Consider the following 17,190-nt stretch of genomic DNA (forward strand, 5'->3'; position numbering starts at 1 on the left):
ACATGTAGAATATGTCAGGATGGCCGAGTGGTCTAAGGCGCCAGACTCAAGACACATCCCCCTTCTCAGTTGCTGAGGTTTCTGGTCTCCAAATGGAGGCGTGGGTTCAAATCCCACTTCTGACAATGGGTCTTTTGAAGTGAACTGACTTGGAATCAACGTTTAGAGAGTAAATGCTATATTTTGGACACTTTTCCTTGCTTCTAACCAACTCTAGTGATAAAACTGTCCTTTCTAGTCTCCAAATGTAGACTGGTGTTCAAATCTGACTTCTGACAAAGACTCTTTAAGAGTGAGAAGACTAGAAATATAACTGTAACTAATTATGAGACAATCAAAAATATATATGTTTGGATCCCTTATTTTGCCATCTGACCAACGTCACTGATAGAATTGCACCTCAATAACTTGTGAAATATGACAGGATGGCTGAGTGGTCTAAGGCGCCAGACTCAAGACACATCCCCCTTCTCAGTTGTTGAGGTTTCTGGTCTCCAAATGGAGGCGTGGGTTCAAATCCCACTTCTGACAATGGGTCTTTTGAAGTGAACTGACTTGGAATCAACGCTTAGAGGGTAAATGCTATATTTTGGACACTTTTCTTTGCCTCTAACCAACTCTAGTGATAAAACTGTCCTTTCTAGCCTCCAAATGTAGACTGGTGTTCAGATCTGACTTCTGACAAAGACTTTAAGAGTGAGAAGACTAGAAATATAATAGTAACTAATTATGAGACAATCAAAAATATATATGTTTGGATCCTTTATTTTGCTATCTGACCAACTTCACTGTTAGAATTGCACTTCAATTATTTGAGTGAATATGTCAAAAAGGCAGAGTGCTAAAGGGCGCCAAACTCAAGAATTTTCACCCTTCTCAGTTGCTGAGTTTTCTGCTTCCCCAATGGAGGTGTGGGATCTACTCACACTTCTGACAAATGCTCTTTTGAATTGACTAGACTACAAATAGAAATGGAAGTAATTATGAGACAATAAATAATATAATTTACATACTCTATTTTGCCAACTGACCAACTTCACTGATAGAATTGCACCTCAATAACATGTAGAATATGTCAGGATGGCCGAGTGGTCTAAGGAGCCAGACTCAAGACACATCCCCCTTCTCAGTTGCTGAGGTTTCTGGTCTCCAAATGGAGGCGTGGGTTCAAATCCCACTTCTGACAATGGGTCTTTTGAAGTGAACTGACTTGGAATCAACGTTTAGAGAGTAAATGCTATATTTTGGACACTTTTCTTTGCTTCTAACCAACTCTAGTGATAAAACTGTACTTTCTAGTCTGCAAATGTAGACTGGTGTTCAAATCTGACTTCTGACAAAGACTCTTTAAGAGTGAGAAGACTAGAAATATAATTGTAACTAATTATGAGACAATCAAAAATATATATGTTTGGATCCTTTATTTTGCCATCTGACCAACTTCACTGTTAGAATTGCACTTCAATTATTTGAGTGAATATGTCAAAAAGGCAAAGTGCTAAAGGGCGCCAAACTCAAGAATTTTCACCCTTCTCAGTTGCTGAGTTTTCTGCTTCCCCAATGGAGGTGTGGGATCTACTCACACTTCTGACAAATGCTCTTTTGAATTGACTAGACTACAAATAGAAATGGAAGTAATATAATTTACATACTCTATTCTGCCATCTGACCAACGACACTGATAGAATTGCACCTCAATAACTTGTAAAATATGTCAGGATGGCCGAGTGGTCTAAGGCGCCAGACTCAAGACACATCCCCCTTCTCAGTTGCTGAAGTTTCTGGTCTCCAAAAGGAGGCGTGGGTTCAAATCCCACTTCTGACAATGGTTCTTTTGAAGTGAACTGACTTGGAATCAACGTTTAGAGAGTAAATGCTATATTTTGGACACTTTTGTTTGCTTCTAACCAACTCTAGTGATAAAACTGTCCTTTCTAGCCTCCAAATGTAGACTGGTGTTTAAATCTGACTTCTGACAAAGACTCTTTAAGAGTGAGAAGACTAGAAATATAATTGTAACTAATTATGAGACAATCAAAAATATATATGTTTGGATCCTTTATTTTGCCATCTGACCAACTTCACTGTTAGAATTGCACTTCAATTATTTGAGTGAATATGTCAAAAAGGCAGAGTGCTAAAGGGCGCCAAACTCAAGAATTTTCACCCTTCTCAGTTGCTGAGTTTTCTGCTTCCCCAATGGAGGTGTGGGATCTACTCACACTTCTGACAAATGCTCTTTTGAATTGACTAGACTACAAATAGAAATGGAAGTAATTATGAGACAATAAATAATATAATTTACATACTCTATTTTGCCATCTGACCAACTTCACTGATAGAATTGCACCTCAATAACATGTAGAATATGTCAGGATGGCCGAGTGGTCTAAGGCGCCAGACTCAAGACACATCCCCCTTCTCAGTTGCTGAGGTTGCTGGTCTCCAAATGGAGGCGTGGGTTCAAATCCCACTTCTGACAATGGGTCTTTTGAAGTGAACTGACTTGGAATCAACGTTTAGAGAGTAAATGCTATATTTTGGACACTTTTCTTTGCTTCTAACCAACTCTAGTGATAAAACTGTCCTTTCAAGCCTCCAAATGTAGACTGGTGTTTAAATCTGACTTCTGACAAAGACTCTTTAAGAGTGAGAAGACTAGAAATATAATTGTAACTAATTATGAGACAATCAAAAATATATATGTTTGGATCCTTTATTTTGCCATCTGACCAACTTCACTGTTAGAATTGCACTTCAATTATTTGAGTGAATATGTCAAAAAGGCAGAGTGCTAAAGGGCGCCAAACTCAAGAATTTTCACCCTTCTCAGTTGCTGAGTTTTCTGCTTCCCCAATGGAGGTGTGGGATCTACTCACACTTCTGACAAATGCTCTTTTGAATTGACTAGACTACAAATAGAAATGGAAGTAATTATGAGACAATAAATAATATAATTTACATACTCTATTTTGCCAACTGACCAACTTCACTGATAGAATTGCACCTCAATAACATGTAGAATATGTCAGGATGGCCGAGTGGTCTAAGGCGCCAGACTCAAGACACATCCCCCTTCTCAGTTGCTGAGGTTTCTGGTCTCCAAATGGAGGCGTGGGTTCAAATCCCACTTCTGACAATGGGTCTTTTGAAGTGAACTGACTTGGAATCAACATTTAGAGAGTAAATGCTTTATTTTGGACACTTTTCCTTGCTTCTAAGCAACTCTAGTGATAAAACTGTCCTTTCTAGTCTCCAAATGTAGACTGGTGTTCAAATCTGACTTCTGACAAAGACTCTTTAAGAGTGAGAAGACTAGAAATATAACTGTAACTAATTATGAGACAATCAAAAATATATATGTTTGGATCCCTTATTTTGCCATCTGACCAACGTCACTGATAGAATTGCACCTCAATAACTTGTGAAATATGACAGGATGGCCGAGTGGTCTAAGGCGCCAGACTCAAGACACATCCCCCTTCTCAGTTGCTGAGGTTTCTGGTCTCCAAGTGGAGGCGTGGGTTCAAATCCCACTTCTGACAATGGGTCTTTTGAAGTGAACTGACTTGGAATCAACGCTTAGAGGGTAAATGCTATATTTTGGACACTTTTCTTTGCCTCTAACCAACTCTAGTGATAAAACTGTCCTTTCTAGCCTCCAAATGTAGACTGGTGTTCAGATCTGACTTCTGACAAAGACTCTTTAAGAGTGAGAAGACTAGAAATATAATTGTAACTAATTATGAGACAATCAAAAATATATATGTTTGGATCCTTTATTTTGCTATCTGACCAACTTCACTGTTAGAATTGCACTTCAATTATTTGAGTGAATATTTCAAAAAGGCAGAGTGCTAAAGGGCGCCAAACTCAAGAATTTTCACCCTTCTCAGTTGCTGAGTTTTCTGCTTCCCCAATGGAGGTGTGGGATCTACTCACACTTCTGACAAATGCTCTTTTGAATTGACTAGACTACAAATAGAAATGGAAGTAATTATGAGACAATAAATAATATAATTTACATACTCTATTTTGCAAACTGACCAACTTCACTGATAGAATTGCACCTCAATAACATGTAGAATATGTCAGGATGGCCGAGTGGTCTAAGGCGCCAGACTCAAGACACATCCCCCTTCTCAGTTGCTGAGGTTTCTGGTCTCCAAATGGAGGCGTGGGTTCAAATCCCACTTCTGACAATGGGTCTTTTGAAGTGAACTGACTTGGAATCAACGTTTAGAAAGTAAATGCTATATTTTGAACACTTTTCTTTGCTTCTAACCAACTCTAGTGATAAAACTGTCCTTTCTAGTCTCCAAATGTAGACTGGTGTTCAAATCTGACTTCTGACAAAGACTCTTTAAGAGTGAGAAGACTAGAAATATAATTGTAACTAATTATGAGACAATCAAAAATATATATGTTTGGATCCTTTATTTTGCCATCTGACCAACTTCACTGTTAGAATTGCACTTCAATTATTTGAGTGAATATGTCAAAAAGGCAAAGTGCTAAAGGGCGCCAAACTCAAGAATTTTCACCCTTCTCAGTTGCTGAGTTTTCTGCTTCCCCAATGGAGGTGTGGGATCTACTCACACTTCTGACAAATGCTCTTTTGAATTGACTAGACTACAAATAGAAATGGAAGTAATATAATTTACATACTCTATTCTGCCATCTGACCAACGACACTGATAGAATTGCACCTCAATAACTTGTAAAATATGTCAGGATGGCCGAGTGGTCTAAGGCGCCAGACTCAAGACACATCCCCCTTCTCAGTTGCTGAGGTTTCTGGTCTCCAAATGGAGGCGTGGGTTCAAATCCCACTTCTGACAATGGGTCTTTTGAAGTGAACTGACTTGGAATCAACGTTTAGAGAGTAAATGCTATATTTTGGACATTTTTGTTTGCTTCTAACCAACTCTAGTGATAAAACTGTCCTTTCTAGCCTCCAAATGTAGACTGGTGTTTAAATCTTACTTCTGACAAAGACTCTTTAAGAGTGAGAAGACTAGAAATATAATTGTAACTAATTATGAGACAATCAAAAATATATATGTTTGGATCCTTTATTTTGCCATCTGACCAACTTCACTGTTAGAATTGCACTTCAATTATTTGAGTGAATATGTCAAAAAGGCAGAGTGCTAAAGGGCGCCAAACTCAAGAATTTTCACCCTTCTCAGTTGCTGAGTTTTCTGCTTCCCCAATGGAGGTGTGGGATCTACTCACACTTCTGACAAATGCTCTTTTGAATTGACTAGACTACAAATAGAAATGGAAGTAATTATGAGACAATAAATAATATAATTTACATACTCTATTTTGCCATCTGACCAACTTCACTGATAGAATTGCACCTCAATAACATGTAGAATATGTCAGAATGGCCGAGTGGTCTAAGGCGCCAGACTCAAGACACATCCCCCTTCTCAGTTGCTGAGGTTTCTGGTCTCCAAATGGAGGCGTGGGTTCAAATCCCACTTCTGACAATGGGTCTTTTGAAGTGAACTGACTTGGAATCAACGCTTAGAGGGTAAATGCTATATTTTTGACACTTTTCTTTGCTTCTAACCAACTCTAGTGATAAAACTGTCCTTTCTAGCCTCCAAATGTAGACTGGTGTTCAGATCTGACTTCTGACAAAGACTCTTTAAGAGTGAGAAGACTAGAAATATAATTGTAACTAATTATGAGACAATCAAAAATATATATGTTTGGATCCTTTATTTTGCTATCTGACCAACTTCACTGTTAGAATTGCACTTCAATTATTTGAGTGAATATGTCAAAAAGGCAGAGTGCTAAAGGGCGCCAAACTCAAGAATTTTCACCCTTCTCAGTTGCTGAGTTTTCTGCTTCCCCAATGGAGGTGTGGGATCTACTCACACTTCTGACAAATGCTCTTTTGAATTGACTAGACTACAAATAGAAATGGAAGTAATTATGAGACAATAAATAATATAATTTACATACTCTATTTTGCCATCTGACCAACTTCACTGATAGAATTGCACCTCAATAACATGTAGAATATGTCAGGATGGCCGAGTGGTCTAAGGCGCCAGACTCAAGACACATCCCCTTTCTCAGTTGCTGAGGTTTCCGGTCTCCAAATGGAGGTGTGGGTTCAAATCCCACTTCTGACAATGGGTCTTTTGAAGTGAACTGACTTGGAATCAACGTTTAGAGAGTAAATGCTATATTTTGGACACTTTTCTTTGCTTCTAACCAACTCTAGTGATAAAACTGTCCTTTCTAGCCTCCAAATGTAGACTGGTGTTCAAATCTGACTTCTGACAAAGACTCTTTAAGAGTGAGAAGACTAGAAATATAATTGTAACTAATTATGAGACAATCAAAAATATATATGTTTGGATCCTTTATTATGCCATCTGACCAACTTCACTGTTAGAATTGCACTTCAATTATTTGATTGAATATGTCAAAAAGGCAAAGTGCTAAAGGGCGCCAAACTCAAGAATTTTCACCCTTCTCAGTTGCTGAGTTTTCTGCTTTAACAATGGAGGTGTGGGATCTACTCACACTTCTGACAAATGCTCTTTTGAATTGACTAGACTACAAATAGAAATGGAAGTAATTATGAGACAATAAATAATATAATTTACATACTCTATTTTGCCATCTGACCAACTTCACTGATAGAATTGCACCTCAATAACATGTAGAATATGTCAGGATGGCTGAGTGGTCTAAGGCGCCAGACTCAAGACGCATCCCCCTTCTCAGTTGCTGAGGTTTCTGGTCTCCAAATGGAGGCGTGGGTTCAAATCCCACTTCTGACAATGGGTCTTTTGAAGTGAACTGACTTGGAATCAACGTTTAGAGAGTAAATGCTATATTTTGGACACTTTTCCTTGCTTCTAACCAACTCTAGTGATAAAACTGTCCTTTCTAGTCTCCAAATGTAGACTGGTGTTCAAATCTGACTTCTGACAAAGACTCTTTAAGAGTGAGAAGACTAGAAATATAACTGTAACTAATTATGAGACAATCAAAAATATATATGTTTGGATCCCTTATTTTGCCATCTGACCAACTTCACTGTTAGAAATGCACTTTTCTGCAAAAAGGCAGAGTGCTAAAGGGCGCCAAACTCAAGAATTTTCACCCTTCTCAGTTGCTGAGTTTTCTGCTTCCCCAATGGAGGTGTGGGATCTACTCACACTTCTGACAAATGTTCTTTTGAATTAACTAGACTACAAATAGAAATGGAAGTAATATAATTTACATACTCTGCCATCTGACCAACTTCACTGATAGAATTGCACCTCAATAACATGTAGAATATGTCAGGATGGCCGAGTGGTCTAAGGCGCCAGACTCAAGACACATCCCCCTTCTCAGTTGCTGAGGTTTCTGGTCTCCAAATGGAGGCGTGGGTTCAAATCCCACTTCTGCCAATGGGTCTTTTGAAGTGAACTGACTTGGAATCAACGTTTAGAGAGTAAATGCTATATTTTGGACACTTTTCTTTGCTTCTAACCAACTCTAGTGATAAAACTGTCCTTTATAGCCTCCAAATGTAGACTGGTGTTTAAATCTTACTTCTGACAAAGACTCTTTAAGAGTGAGAAGACTAGAAATATAATTGTAACTAATTATGAGACAATCAAAAATATATATGTTTGGATCCTTTATTTTGCCATCTGACCAACTTCACTGTTAGAATTGCACTTCAATTATTTGAGTGAATATGTCAAAAAGGCAGAGTGCTAAAGGGCGCCAAACTCAAGAATTTTCACCCTTCTCAGTTGCTGAGTTTTCTGCTTCCCCAATGGAGGTGTGGGATCTACTCACACTTCTGACAAATGCTCTTTTGAATTGACTAGACTACAAATAGAAATGGAAGTAATTATGAGACAATAAATAATATAATTTACATACTCTATTTTGCCATCTGACCAACTTCACTGATAGAATTGCACCTCAATAACATGTAGAATATGTCAGGATGGCCGAGTGGTCTAAGGTGCCAGACTCAAGACACATCCCCCTTCTCAGTTGCTGAGGTTTCCGGTCTCCAAATGGAGGTGTGGGTTCAAATCCCACTTCTGACAATGGGTCTTTTGAAGTGAACTGACTTGGAATCAACGTTTAGAAAGTAAATGCTATATTTTGGACACTTTTCTTTGCTTCTAACCAACTCTAGTGATAAAACTGTCCTTTCTAGCCTCCAAATGTAGACTGGTGTTCAGATCTGACTTCTGACAAAGACTCTTTAAGAGTGAGAAGACTAGAAATATAATTGTAACTAATTATGAGACAATCAAAAATATATATGTTTGGATCCTTTATTTTGCTATCTGACCAACTTCACTGTTAGAATTGCACTTCAATTATTTGAGTGAATATGTCAAAAAGGCAGAGTGCTAAAGGGCGCCAAACTCAAGAATTTTCACCCTTCTCAGTTGCTGAGTTTTCTGCTTCCCCAATGGAGGTGTGGGATCTACTCACACTTCTGACAAATGCTCTTTTGAATTGACTAGACTACAAATAGAAATGGAAGTAATTATGAGACAATAAATAATATAATTTACATACTCTATTTTGCCATCTGACCAACTTCACTGATAGAATTGCACCTCAATAACATGTAGAATATGTCAGGATGGCCGAGTGGTCTAAGGCGCCAGACTCAAGACACATCCCCTTTCTCAGTTGCTGAGGTTTCCGGTCTCCAAATGGAGGTGTGGGTTCAAATCCCACTTCTGACAATGGGTCTTTTGAAGTGAACTGACTTGGAATCAACGTTTAGAGAGTAAATGCTATATTTTGGACACTTTTCTTTGCTTCTAACCAACTCTAGTGATAAAACTGTCCTTTCTAGCCTCCAAATGTAGACTGGTGTTCAAATCTGACTTCTGACAAAGACTCTTTAAGAGTGAGAAGACTAGAAATATAATTGTAACTAATTATGAGACAATCAAAAATATATATGTTTGGATCCTTTATTATGCCATCTGACCAACTTCACTGTTAGAATTGCACTTCAATTATTTGATTGAATATGTCAAAAAGGCAAAGTGCTAAAGGGCGCCAAACTCAAGAATTTTCACCCTTCTCAGTTGCTGAGTTTTCTGCTTTAACAATGGAGGTGTGGGATCTACTCACACTTCTGACAAATGCTCTTTTGAATTGACTAGACTACAAATAGAAATGGAAGTAATTATGAGACAATAAATAATATAATTTACATACTCTATTTTGCCATCTGACCAACTTCACTGATAGAATTGCACCTCAATAACATGTAGAATATGTCAGGATGGCCGAGTGGTCTAAGGCGCCAGACTCAAGACGCATCCCCCTTCTCAGTTGCTGAGGTTTCTGGTCTCCAAATGGAGGCGTGGGTTCAAATCCCACTTCTGACAATGGGTCTTTTGAAGTGAACTGACTTGGAATCAACGTTTAGAGAGTAAATGCTATATTTTGGACACTTTTCCTTGCTTCTAACCAACTCTAGTGATAAAACTGTCCTTTCTAGTCTCCAAATGTAGACTGGTGTTCAAATCTGACTTCTGACAAAGACTCTTTAAGAGTGAGAAGACTAGAAATATAACTGTAACTAATTATGAGACAATCAAAAATATATATGTTTGGATCCCTTATTTTGCCATCTGACCAACTTCACTGTTAGAAATGCACTTTTCTGCAAAAAGGCAGAGTGCTAAAGGGCGCCAAACTCAAGAATTTTCACCCTTCTCAGTTGCTGAGTTTTCTGCTTCCCCAATGGAGGTGTGGGATCTACTCACACTTCTGACAAATGTTCTTTTGAATTAACTAGACTACAAATAGAAATGGAAGTAATATAATTTACATACTCTGCCATCTGACCAACTTCACTGATAGAATTGCACCTCAATAACATGTAGAATATGTCAGGATGGCCGAGTGGTCTAAGGCGCCAGACTCAAGACACATCCCCCTTCTCAGTTGCTGAGGTTTCTGGTCTCCAAATGGAGGCGTGGGTTCAAATCCCACTTCTGCCAATGGGTCTTTTGAAGTGAACTGACTTGGAATCAACGTTTAGAGAGTAAATGCTATATTTTGGACACTTTTCTTTGCTTCTAACCAACTCTAGTGATAAAACTGTCCTTTATAGCCTCCAAATGTAGACTGGTGTTTAAATCTTACTTCTGACAAAGACTCTTTAAGAGTGAGAAGACTAGAAATATAATTGTAACTAATTATGAGACAATCAAAAATATATATGTTTGGATCCTTTATTTTGCCATCTGACCAACTTCACTGTTAGAATTGCACTTCAATTATTTGAGTGAATATGTCAAAAAGGCAGAGTGCTAAAGGGCGCCAAACTCAAGAATTTTCACCCTTCTCAGTTGCTGAGTTTTCTGCTTCCCCAATGGAGGTGTGGGATCTACTCACACTTCTGACAAATGCTCTTTTGAATTGACTAGACTACAAATAGAAATGGAAGTAATTATGAGACAATAAATAATATAATTTACATACTCTATTTTGCCATCTGACCAACTTCACTGATAGAATTGCACCTCAATAACATGTAGAATATGTCAGGATGGCCGAGTGGTCTAAGGTGCCAGACTCAAGACACATCCCCCTTCTCAGTTGCTGAGGTTTCCGGTCTCCAAATGGAGGTGTGGGTTCAAATCCCACTTCTGACAATGGGTCTTTTGAAGTGAACTGACTTGGAATCAACGTTTAGAGAGTAAATGCTATATTTTGGACACTTTTCTTTGCTTCTAACCAACTCTAGTGATAAAACTGTCCTTTCTAGCCTCCAAATGTAGACTGGTGTTCAAATCTGACTTCTGACAAAGACTCTTTAAGAGTGAGAAGACTAGAAATATAATTGTAACTAATTATGAGACAATCAAAAATATATATGTTTGGATCCTTTATTATGCCATCTGACCAACTTCACTGTTAGAATTGCACTTCAATTATTTGATTGAATATGTCAAAAAGGCAAAGTGCTAAAGGGCGCCAAACTCAAGAATTTTCACCCTTCTCAGTTGCTGAGTTTTCTGCTTTAACAATGGAGGTGTGGGATCTACTCACACTTCTGACAAATGCTCTTTTGAATTGACTAGACTACAAATAGAAATGGAAGTAATTATGAGACAATAAATAATATAATTTACATACTCTATTTTGCCATCTGACCAACTTCACTGATAGAATTGCACCTCAATAACATGTAGAATATGTCAGGATGGCCGAGTGGTCTAAGGCGCCAGACTCAAGACGCATCCCCCTTCTCAGTTGCTGAGGTTTCTGGTCTCCAAATGGAGGCGTGGGTTCAAATCCCACTTCTGACAATGGGTCTTTTGAAGTGAACTGACTTGGAATCAACGTTTAGAGAGTAAATGCTATATTTTGGACACTTTTCCTTGCTTCTAACCAACTCTAGTGATAAAACTGTCCTTTCTAGTCTCCAAATGTAGACTGGTGTTCAAATCTGACTTCTGACAAAGACTCTTTAAGAGTGAGAAGACTAGAAATATAACTGTAACTAATTATGAGACAATCAAAAATATATATGTTTGGATCCCTTATTTTGCCATCTGACCAACTTCACTGTTAGAAATGCACTTTTCTGCAAAAAGGCAGAGTGCTAAAGGGCGCCAAACTCAAGAATTTTCACCCTTCTCAGTTGCTGAGTTTTCTGCTTCCCCAATGGAGGTGTCGGATCTACTCACACTTCTGACAAATGTTCTTTTGAATTAACTAGACTACAAATATAAATGGAAGTAATATAATTTACATACTCTGCCATCTGACCAACTTCACTGATAGAATTGCACCTCAATAACATGTAGAATATGTCAGGATGGCCGAGTGGTCTAAGGCGCCAGACTCAAGACACATCCCCCTTCTCAGTTGCTGAGGTTTCTGGTCTCCAAATGGAGGCGTGGGTTCAAATCCCACTTCTGCCAATGGGTCTTTTGAAGTGAACTGACTTGGAATCAACGTTTAGAGAGTAAATGCTATATTTTGGACACTTTTCTTTGCTTCTAACCAACTCTAGTGATAAAACTGTCCTTTATAGCCTCCAAATGTAGACTGGTGTTTAAATCTTACTTCTGACAAAGACTCTTTAAGAGTGAGAAGACTAGAAATATAATTGTAACTAATTATGAGACAATCAAAAATATATATGTTTGGATCCTTTATTTTGCCATCTGACCAACTTCACTGTTAGAATTGCACTTCATTTATTTGAGTGAATATGTCAAAAAGGCAGAGTGCTAAAGGGCGCCAAACTCAAGAATTTTCACCCTTCTCAGTTGCTGAGTTTTCTGCTTCCCCAATGGAGGTGTGGGATCTACTCACACTTCTGACAAATGCTCTTTTGAATTGACTAGACTACAAATAGAAATGGAAGTAATTATGAGACAATAAATAATATAATTTACATACTCTATTTTGCCATCTGACCAACTTCACTGATAGAATTGCACCTCAATAACATGTAGAATATGTCAGGATGGCCGAGTGGTCTAAGGCGCCAGACTCAAGACACATCCCCCTTCTCAGTTGCTGAGGTTTCCGGTCTCCAAATGGAGGTGTGGGTTCAAATCCCACTTCTGACAATGGGTCTTTTGAAGTGAACTGACTTGGAATCAACGTTTAGAGAGTAAATGCTATATTTTGGACACTTTTCTTTGCTTCTAACCAACTCTAGTGATAAAACTGTCCTTTCTAGACTCCAAATGTAGACTGGTGTTCAAATCTGACTTCTGACAAAGACTCTTTAAGAGTGAGAAGACTAGAAATATAATTGTAACTAATTATGAGACAATCAAAAATATATATGTTTGGATCCTTTATTATGCCATCTGACCAACTTCACTGTTAGAATTGCACTTCAATTATTTGATTGAATATGTCAAAAAGGCAAAGTGCTAAAGGGCGCCAAACTCAAGAATTTTCACCCTTCTCAGTTGCTGAGTTTTCTGCTTTAACAATGGAGGTGTGGGATCTACTCACACTTCTGACAAATGCTCTTTTGAATTGACTAGACTACAAATAGAAATGGAAGTAATATAATTTACATACTCTATTCTGCCATCTGACCAACGACACTGATAGAATTGCACCTCAATAACTTGTAAAATATGTCAGGATGGCCGAGTGGTCTAAGGCGCCAGACTCAAGACACATCCCCCTTCTCAGTTGCTGAGGTTTCTGGTCTCCAAATGGAGGCGTGGGTTCAAATCCCACTTCTGGCAATGGGTCTTTTGAAGTGAACTGACTTGGAATCAACGTTTAGAGAGTAAATGCTATATTTTGGACACTTTTGTTTGCTTCTAACCAACTCTAGTGATAAAACTGTCCTTTCTAGCCTCCAAATGTAGACTGGTGTTTAAATCTGACTTCTGACAAAGACTCTTTAAGAGTGAGAAGACTAGAAATATAATTGTAACTAATTATGAGACAATCAAAAATATATATGTTTGGATCCTTTATTTTGCCATCTGACCAACTTCACTGTTAGAATTGCACTTCAATTATTTGAGTGAATATGTCAAAAAAGCAGAGTGCTAAAGGGCGCCAAACTCAAGAATTTTCACCCTTCTCAGTTGGTGAGTTTTCTGCTTCCCCAATGGAGGTGTGGGATCTACTCACACTTCTGACAAATGCTCTTTTGAATTGACTAGACTACAAATAGAAATGGAAGTAATTATGAGACAATAAATAATATAATTTACATACTCTATTTTGCCAACTGACCAACTTCACTGATAGAATTGCACCTCAATAACATGTAGAATATGTCAGGATGGCCGAGTGGTCTAAGGCGCCAGACTCAAGACACATCCCCCTTCTCAGTTGCTGAGGTTTCTGGTCTCCAAATGGAGGCGTGGGTTCAAATCCCACTTCTGACAATGGGTCTTTTGAAGTGACTAGACTACAAATAGAAATGGAAGTAATTATGAGACAATAAATAATATAATTTACATACTCTATTTTGCCATCTGACCAACTTCACTGATAGAATTGCACCTCAATAACATGTAGAATATGTCAGGATGGCCGAGTGGTCTAAGGCGCCAGACTCAAGACACATCCCCCTTCTCAGTTGCTGAGGTTTCCGGTCTCCAAATGGAGGTGTGGGTTCAAATCCCACTTCTGACAATGGGTCTTTTGAAGTGAACTGACTTGGAATCAACGTTTAGAGAGTAAATGCTATATTTTGGACACTTTTCTTTGCTTCTAACCAACTCTAGTGATAAAACTGTCCTTTCTAGCCTCCAAATGTAGACTGGTGTTCAAATCTGACTTCTGACAAAGACTCTTTAAGAGTGAGAAGACTAGAAATATAATTGTAACTAATTATGAGACAATCAAAAATATATATGTTTGGATCCTTTATTATGCCATCTGACCAACTTCACTGTTAGAATTGCACTTCAATTATTTGATTGAATATGTCAAAAAGGCAAAGTGCTAAAGGGCGCCAAACTCAAGAATTTTCACCCTTCTCAGTTGCTGAGTTTTCTGCTTTAACAATGGAGGTGTGGGATCTACTCACACTTCTGACAAATGCTCTTTTGAATTGACTAGACTACAAATAGAAATGGAAGTAATATAATTTACATACTCTATTCTGCCATCTGACCAACGACACTGATAGAATTGCACCTCAATAACTTGTAAAATATGTCAGGATGGCCGAGTGGTCTGAGGCGCCAGACTCAAGACACATCCCCCTTCTCAGTTGCTGAGGTTTCTGGTCTCCAAATGGAGGCGTGGGTTCAAATCCCACTTCTGACAATGGGTCTTTTGAAGTGAACTGACTTGGAATCAACGTTTAGAGAGTAAATGCTATATTTTGGACACTTTTGTTTGCTTCTAACCAACTCTAGTGATAAAACTGTCCTTTCTAGCCTCCAAATGTAGACTGGTGTTTAAATCTGACTTCTGACAAAGACTCTTTAAGAGTGAGAAGACTAGAAATATAATTGTAACTAATTATGAGACAATCAAAAATATATATGTTTGGATCCTTTATTTTGCCATCTGACCAACTTCACTGTTAGAATTGCACTTCAATTATTTGAGTGAATATGTCAAAAAGGCAGAGTGCTAAAGGGCGCCAAACTCAAGAATTTTCACCCTTCTCAGTTGCTGAGTTTTCTGCTTCCCCAATGGAGGTGGGGGATCTACTCACACTTCTGACAAATGCTCTTTTGAATTGACTAGACTACAAATAGAAATGGAAGTAATTATGAGACAATAAATAATATAATTTACATACTCTATTTTGCCAACTGACCAACTTCACTGATAGAATTGCACCTCAATAACATGTAGAATATGTCAGGATGGCCGAGTGGTCTAAGGCGCCAGACTCAAGACACATCCCCCTTCTCAGTTGCTGAGATTTCTGGTCTCCAAATGGAGGCGTGGGTTCAAATCCCACTTCTGACAATGGGTCTTTTGAAGTGAACTGACTTGGAATCAACCTTTAGAGAGTAAATGCTATATTTTGGACACTTTTCTTTGCTTCTAACCAACTCTAGTGATAAAACTGTCCTTTCTAGCCTCCAAATGTAGACTGGTGTTCAAATCTGACTTCTGACAAAGACTCTTTAAGAGTGAGAAGACTAGAAATATAATTGTAACTAATTATGAGACAATCAAAAATATATATGTTTGGATCCTTTATTACGCCATCTGACCAACTTCACTGTTAGAATTGCACTTCAATTATTTGATTGAATATGTCAAAAAGGCAAAGTGCTAAAGGGCGCCAAACTCAAGAATTTTCACCCTTCTCAGTTGCTGAGTTTTCTGCTTCAACAATGGAGGTGTGGGATCTACTCACACTTCTGACAAATGCTCTTTTGAATTGACTAGACTACAAATAGAAATGGAAGTAATTATGAGACAATAAATAATATAATTTACATACTCTATTTTGCCAACTGACCAACTTCACTGATAGAATTGCACCTCAATAACATGTAGAATATGTCAGGATGGCCGAGTGGTCTAAGGCGCCAGACTCAAGACACATCCCCCTTCTCAGTTGCTGAGGTTTCTGGTCTCCAAATGGAGGTGTGGGTTCAAATCCCACTTCTGACAATGGGTCTTTTGAAGTGAACTGACTTGGAATCAACGTTTAGAGAGTAAATACTATATTTTGGACACTTTTCCTTGCTTCTAACCAACTCTAGTGATAAAACTGTCCTTTCTAGTCTCCAAATGTAGACTGGTGTTCAAATCTGACTTCTGACAAAGACTCTTTAAGAGTGAGAAGACTAGAAATATAACTGTAACTAATTATGAGACAATCAAAAATATATATGTTTGGATCCCTTATTTTGCCATCTGACCGACGTCACTGATAGAATTGCACCTCAATAACTTGTGAAATATGACAGGATGGCCGAGTGGTCTAAGGCGCCAGACTCAAGACACATCCCCATTCTCAGTTGCTGAGGTTTCTGGTCTCCAAATGGAGGCGTGGGTTCAAATCCCACTTCTGACAATGGGTCTTTTGAAGTGAACTGACTTGGAATCAACGCTTAGAGGGTAAATGCTATATTTTGGACACTTTTCTTTGCCTCTAACCAACTCTAGTGATAAAACTGTCCTTTCTAGCCTCCAAATGTAGACTGGTGTTCAGATCTGACTTCTGACAAAGACTCTTTAAGAGTGAGAAGACTAGAAATATAATTGTAACTAATTATGAGACAATCAAAAATATATATGTTTGGATCCTTTATTTTGCTATCTGACCAACTTCACTGTTAGAATTGCACTTCAATTATTTGAGTGAATATGTCAAAAAGGCAGAGTGCTAAAGGGCGCCAAACTCAAGAATTTTCACCCTTCTCAGTTGCTGAGTTTTCTGCTTCCCCAATGGAGGTGTGGGATCTACTCACACTTCTGACAAATGCTCTTTTGAATTGACTAGACTACAAATAGAAATGGAAGTAATTATGAGACAATAAATAATATAATTTACATACTCTATTTTGCCAACTGACCAACTTCACTGATAGAATTGCACCTCAATAACATGTAGAATATGTCAGGATGGCCGAGTGGTCTAAGGCGCAAGACTCAAGACACATCCCCCTTCTCAGTTGCTGAGGTTTCTGGTCTCCAAATGGAGGCGTGGGTTCAAATCCCACTTCTGACAATGGGTCTTTTGAAGTGAAC

At 38.3% G+C, this 17,190-nt stretch overlaps 29 non-coding genes across 29 annotated transcripts; all 29 read left to right on the forward strand.

The window, feature by feature from the left end:
- The first annotated feature begins 13 nt into the window (after nucleotides 1-13).
- Nucleotides 14-125, forward strand: trnal-caa (transfer RNA leucine (anticodon CAA)). Its single transcript has 2 exons — nucleotides 14-51; nucleotides 80-125. It is a non-coding gene; the product is annotated as a tRNA-Leu (tRNA).
- A 294-nt stretch (nucleotides 126-419) lies between these two features.
- Nucleotides 420-531, forward strand: trnal-caa (transfer RNA leucine (anticodon CAA)). Its single transcript has 2 exons — nucleotides 420-457; nucleotides 486-531. It is a non-coding gene; the product is annotated as a tRNA-Leu (tRNA).
- A 543-nt stretch (nucleotides 532-1,074) lies between these two features.
- On the forward strand, nucleotides 1,075-1,186 carry trnal-caa (transfer RNA leucine (anticodon CAA)). Its single transcript has 2 exons — nucleotides 1,075-1,112; nucleotides 1,141-1,186. It is a non-coding gene; the product is annotated as a tRNA-Leu (tRNA).
- A 527-nt stretch (nucleotides 1,187-1,713) lies between these two features.
- Nucleotides 1,714-1,825, forward strand: trnal-caa (transfer RNA leucine (anticodon CAA)). Its single transcript has 2 exons — nucleotides 1,714-1,751; nucleotides 1,780-1,825. It is a non-coding gene; the product is annotated as a tRNA-Leu (tRNA).
- A 545-nt stretch (nucleotides 1,826-2,370) lies between these two features.
- On the forward strand, nucleotides 2,371-2,482 carry trnal-caa (transfer RNA leucine (anticodon CAA)). The gene is made up of 2 exons: nucleotides 2,371-2,408; nucleotides 2,436-2,482. It is a non-coding gene; the product is annotated as a tRNA-Leu (tRNA).
- A 545-nt stretch (nucleotides 2,483-3,027) lies between these two features.
- trnal-caa (transfer RNA leucine (anticodon CAA)) lies at nucleotides 3,028-3,139 on the forward strand. The gene is made up of 2 exons: nucleotides 3,028-3,065; nucleotides 3,094-3,139. It is a non-coding gene; the product is annotated as a tRNA-Leu (tRNA).
- Nucleotides 3,140-3,433: 294 nt separating this feature from the next.
- Nucleotides 3,434-3,545, forward strand: trnal-caa (transfer RNA leucine (anticodon CAA)). Its single transcript has 2 exons — nucleotides 3,434-3,471; nucleotides 3,500-3,545. It is a non-coding gene; the product is annotated as a tRNA-Leu (tRNA).
- A 545-nt stretch (nucleotides 3,546-4,090) lies between these two features.
- On the forward strand, nucleotides 4,091-4,202 carry trnal-caa (transfer RNA leucine (anticodon CAA)). The gene is made up of 2 exons: nucleotides 4,091-4,128; nucleotides 4,157-4,202. It is a non-coding gene; the product is annotated as a tRNA-Leu (tRNA).
- Nucleotides 4,203-4,729: 527 nt separating this feature from the next.
- On the forward strand, nucleotides 4,730-4,841 carry trnal-caa (transfer RNA leucine (anticodon CAA)). Its single transcript has 2 exons — nucleotides 4,730-4,767; nucleotides 4,796-4,841. It is a non-coding gene; the product is annotated as a tRNA-Leu (tRNA).
- A 545-nt stretch (nucleotides 4,842-5,386) lies between these two features.
- trnal-caa (transfer RNA leucine (anticodon CAA)) lies at nucleotides 5,387-5,498 on the forward strand. Its single transcript has 2 exons — nucleotides 5,387-5,424; nucleotides 5,453-5,498. It is a non-coding gene; the product is annotated as a tRNA-Leu (tRNA).
- Nucleotides 5,499-6,043: 545 nt separating this feature from the next.
- trnal-caa (transfer RNA leucine (anticodon CAA)) lies at nucleotides 6,044-6,155 on the forward strand. Its single transcript has 2 exons — nucleotides 6,044-6,081; nucleotides 6,110-6,155. It is a non-coding gene; the product is annotated as a tRNA-Leu (tRNA).
- A 545-nt stretch (nucleotides 6,156-6,700) lies between these two features.
- Nucleotides 6,701-6,812, forward strand: trnal-caa (transfer RNA leucine (anticodon CAA)). The gene is made up of 2 exons: nucleotides 6,701-6,738; nucleotides 6,767-6,812. It is a non-coding gene; the product is annotated as a tRNA-Leu (tRNA).
- A 506-nt stretch (nucleotides 6,813-7,318) lies between these two features.
- Nucleotides 7,319-7,430, forward strand: trnal-caa (transfer RNA leucine (anticodon CAA)). Its single transcript has 2 exons — nucleotides 7,319-7,356; nucleotides 7,385-7,430. It is a non-coding gene; the product is annotated as a tRNA-Leu (tRNA).
- A 545-nt stretch (nucleotides 7,431-7,975) lies between these two features.
- Nucleotides 7,976-8,087, forward strand: trnal-caa (transfer RNA leucine (anticodon CAA)). Its single transcript has 2 exons — nucleotides 7,976-8,013; nucleotides 8,042-8,087. It is a non-coding gene; the product is annotated as a tRNA-Leu (tRNA).
- Nucleotides 8,088-8,632: 545 nt separating this feature from the next.
- On the forward strand, nucleotides 8,633-8,744 carry trnal-caa (transfer RNA leucine (anticodon CAA)). The gene is made up of 2 exons: nucleotides 8,633-8,670; nucleotides 8,699-8,744. It is a non-coding gene; the product is annotated as a tRNA-Leu (tRNA).
- A 545-nt stretch (nucleotides 8,745-9,289) lies between these two features.
- Nucleotides 9,290-9,401, forward strand: trnal-caa (transfer RNA leucine (anticodon CAA)). Its single transcript has 2 exons — nucleotides 9,290-9,327; nucleotides 9,356-9,401. It is a non-coding gene; the product is annotated as a tRNA-Leu (tRNA).
- A 506-nt stretch (nucleotides 9,402-9,907) lies between these two features.
- trnal-caa (transfer RNA leucine (anticodon CAA)) lies at nucleotides 9,908-10,019 on the forward strand. The gene is made up of 2 exons: nucleotides 9,908-9,945; nucleotides 9,974-10,019. It is a non-coding gene; the product is annotated as a tRNA-Leu (tRNA).
- A 545-nt stretch (nucleotides 10,020-10,564) lies between these two features.
- trnal-caa (transfer RNA leucine (anticodon CAA)) lies at nucleotides 10,565-10,676 on the forward strand. Its single transcript has 2 exons — nucleotides 10,565-10,602; nucleotides 10,631-10,676. It is a non-coding gene; the product is annotated as a tRNA-Leu (tRNA).
- Nucleotides 10,677-11,221: 545 nt separating this feature from the next.
- On the forward strand, nucleotides 11,222-11,333 carry trnal-caa (transfer RNA leucine (anticodon CAA)). The gene is made up of 2 exons: nucleotides 11,222-11,259; nucleotides 11,288-11,333. It is a non-coding gene; the product is annotated as a tRNA-Leu (tRNA).
- Nucleotides 11,334-11,839: 506 nt separating this feature from the next.
- trnal-caa (transfer RNA leucine (anticodon CAA)) lies at nucleotides 11,840-11,951 on the forward strand. Its single transcript has 2 exons — nucleotides 11,840-11,877; nucleotides 11,906-11,951. It is a non-coding gene; the product is annotated as a tRNA-Leu (tRNA).
- A 545-nt stretch (nucleotides 11,952-12,496) lies between these two features.
- Nucleotides 12,497-12,608, forward strand: trnal-caa (transfer RNA leucine (anticodon CAA)). The gene is made up of 2 exons: nucleotides 12,497-12,534; nucleotides 12,563-12,608. It is a non-coding gene; the product is annotated as a tRNA-Leu (tRNA).
- A 527-nt stretch (nucleotides 12,609-13,135) lies between these two features.
- On the forward strand, nucleotides 13,136-13,247 carry trnal-caa (transfer RNA leucine (anticodon CAA)). Its single transcript has 2 exons — nucleotides 13,136-13,173; nucleotides 13,202-13,247. It is a non-coding gene; the product is annotated as a tRNA-Leu (tRNA).
- Nucleotides 13,248-13,792: 545 nt separating this feature from the next.
- On the forward strand, nucleotides 13,793-13,904 carry trnal-caa (transfer RNA leucine (anticodon CAA)). The gene is made up of 2 exons: nucleotides 13,793-13,830; nucleotides 13,859-13,904. It is a non-coding gene; the product is annotated as a tRNA-Leu (tRNA).
- Nucleotides 13,905-14,042: 138 nt separating this feature from the next.
- Nucleotides 14,043-14,154, forward strand: trnal-caa (transfer RNA leucine (anticodon CAA)). Its single transcript has 2 exons — nucleotides 14,043-14,080; nucleotides 14,109-14,154. It is a non-coding gene; the product is annotated as a tRNA-Leu (tRNA).
- Nucleotides 14,155-14,681: 527 nt separating this feature from the next.
- On the forward strand, nucleotides 14,682-14,793 carry trnal-caa (transfer RNA leucine (anticodon CAA)). The gene is made up of 2 exons: nucleotides 14,682-14,719; nucleotides 14,748-14,793. It is a non-coding gene; the product is annotated as a tRNA-Leu (tRNA).
- A 545-nt stretch (nucleotides 14,794-15,338) lies between these two features.
- Nucleotides 15,339-15,450, forward strand: trnal-caa (transfer RNA leucine (anticodon CAA)). The gene is made up of 2 exons: nucleotides 15,339-15,376; nucleotides 15,405-15,450. It is a non-coding gene; the product is annotated as a tRNA-Leu (tRNA).
- Nucleotides 15,451-15,995: 545 nt separating this feature from the next.
- Nucleotides 15,996-16,107, forward strand: trnal-caa (transfer RNA leucine (anticodon CAA)). The gene is made up of 2 exons: nucleotides 15,996-16,033; nucleotides 16,062-16,107. It is a non-coding gene; the product is annotated as a tRNA-Leu (tRNA).
- A 294-nt stretch (nucleotides 16,108-16,401) lies between these two features.
- trnal-caa (transfer RNA leucine (anticodon CAA)) lies at nucleotides 16,402-16,513 on the forward strand. The gene is made up of 2 exons: nucleotides 16,402-16,439; nucleotides 16,468-16,513. It is a non-coding gene; the product is annotated as a tRNA-Leu (tRNA).
- A 545-nt stretch (nucleotides 16,514-17,058) lies between these two features.
- Nucleotides 17,059-17,170, forward strand: trnal-caa (transfer RNA leucine (anticodon CAA)). The gene is made up of 2 exons: nucleotides 17,059-17,096; nucleotides 17,125-17,170. It is a non-coding gene; the product is annotated as a tRNA-Leu (tRNA).
- The last annotated feature ends 20 nt before the right edge of the window (nucleotides 17,171-17,190 follow it).

This window comes from Carassius carassius, chromosome 18, assembly GCF_963082965.1.
Source record: "Carassius carassius chromosome 18, fCarCar2.1, whole genome shotgun sequence".
NCBI lineage: Eukaryota > Metazoa > Chordata > Actinopteri > Cypriniformes > Cyprinidae > Carassius > Carassius carassius.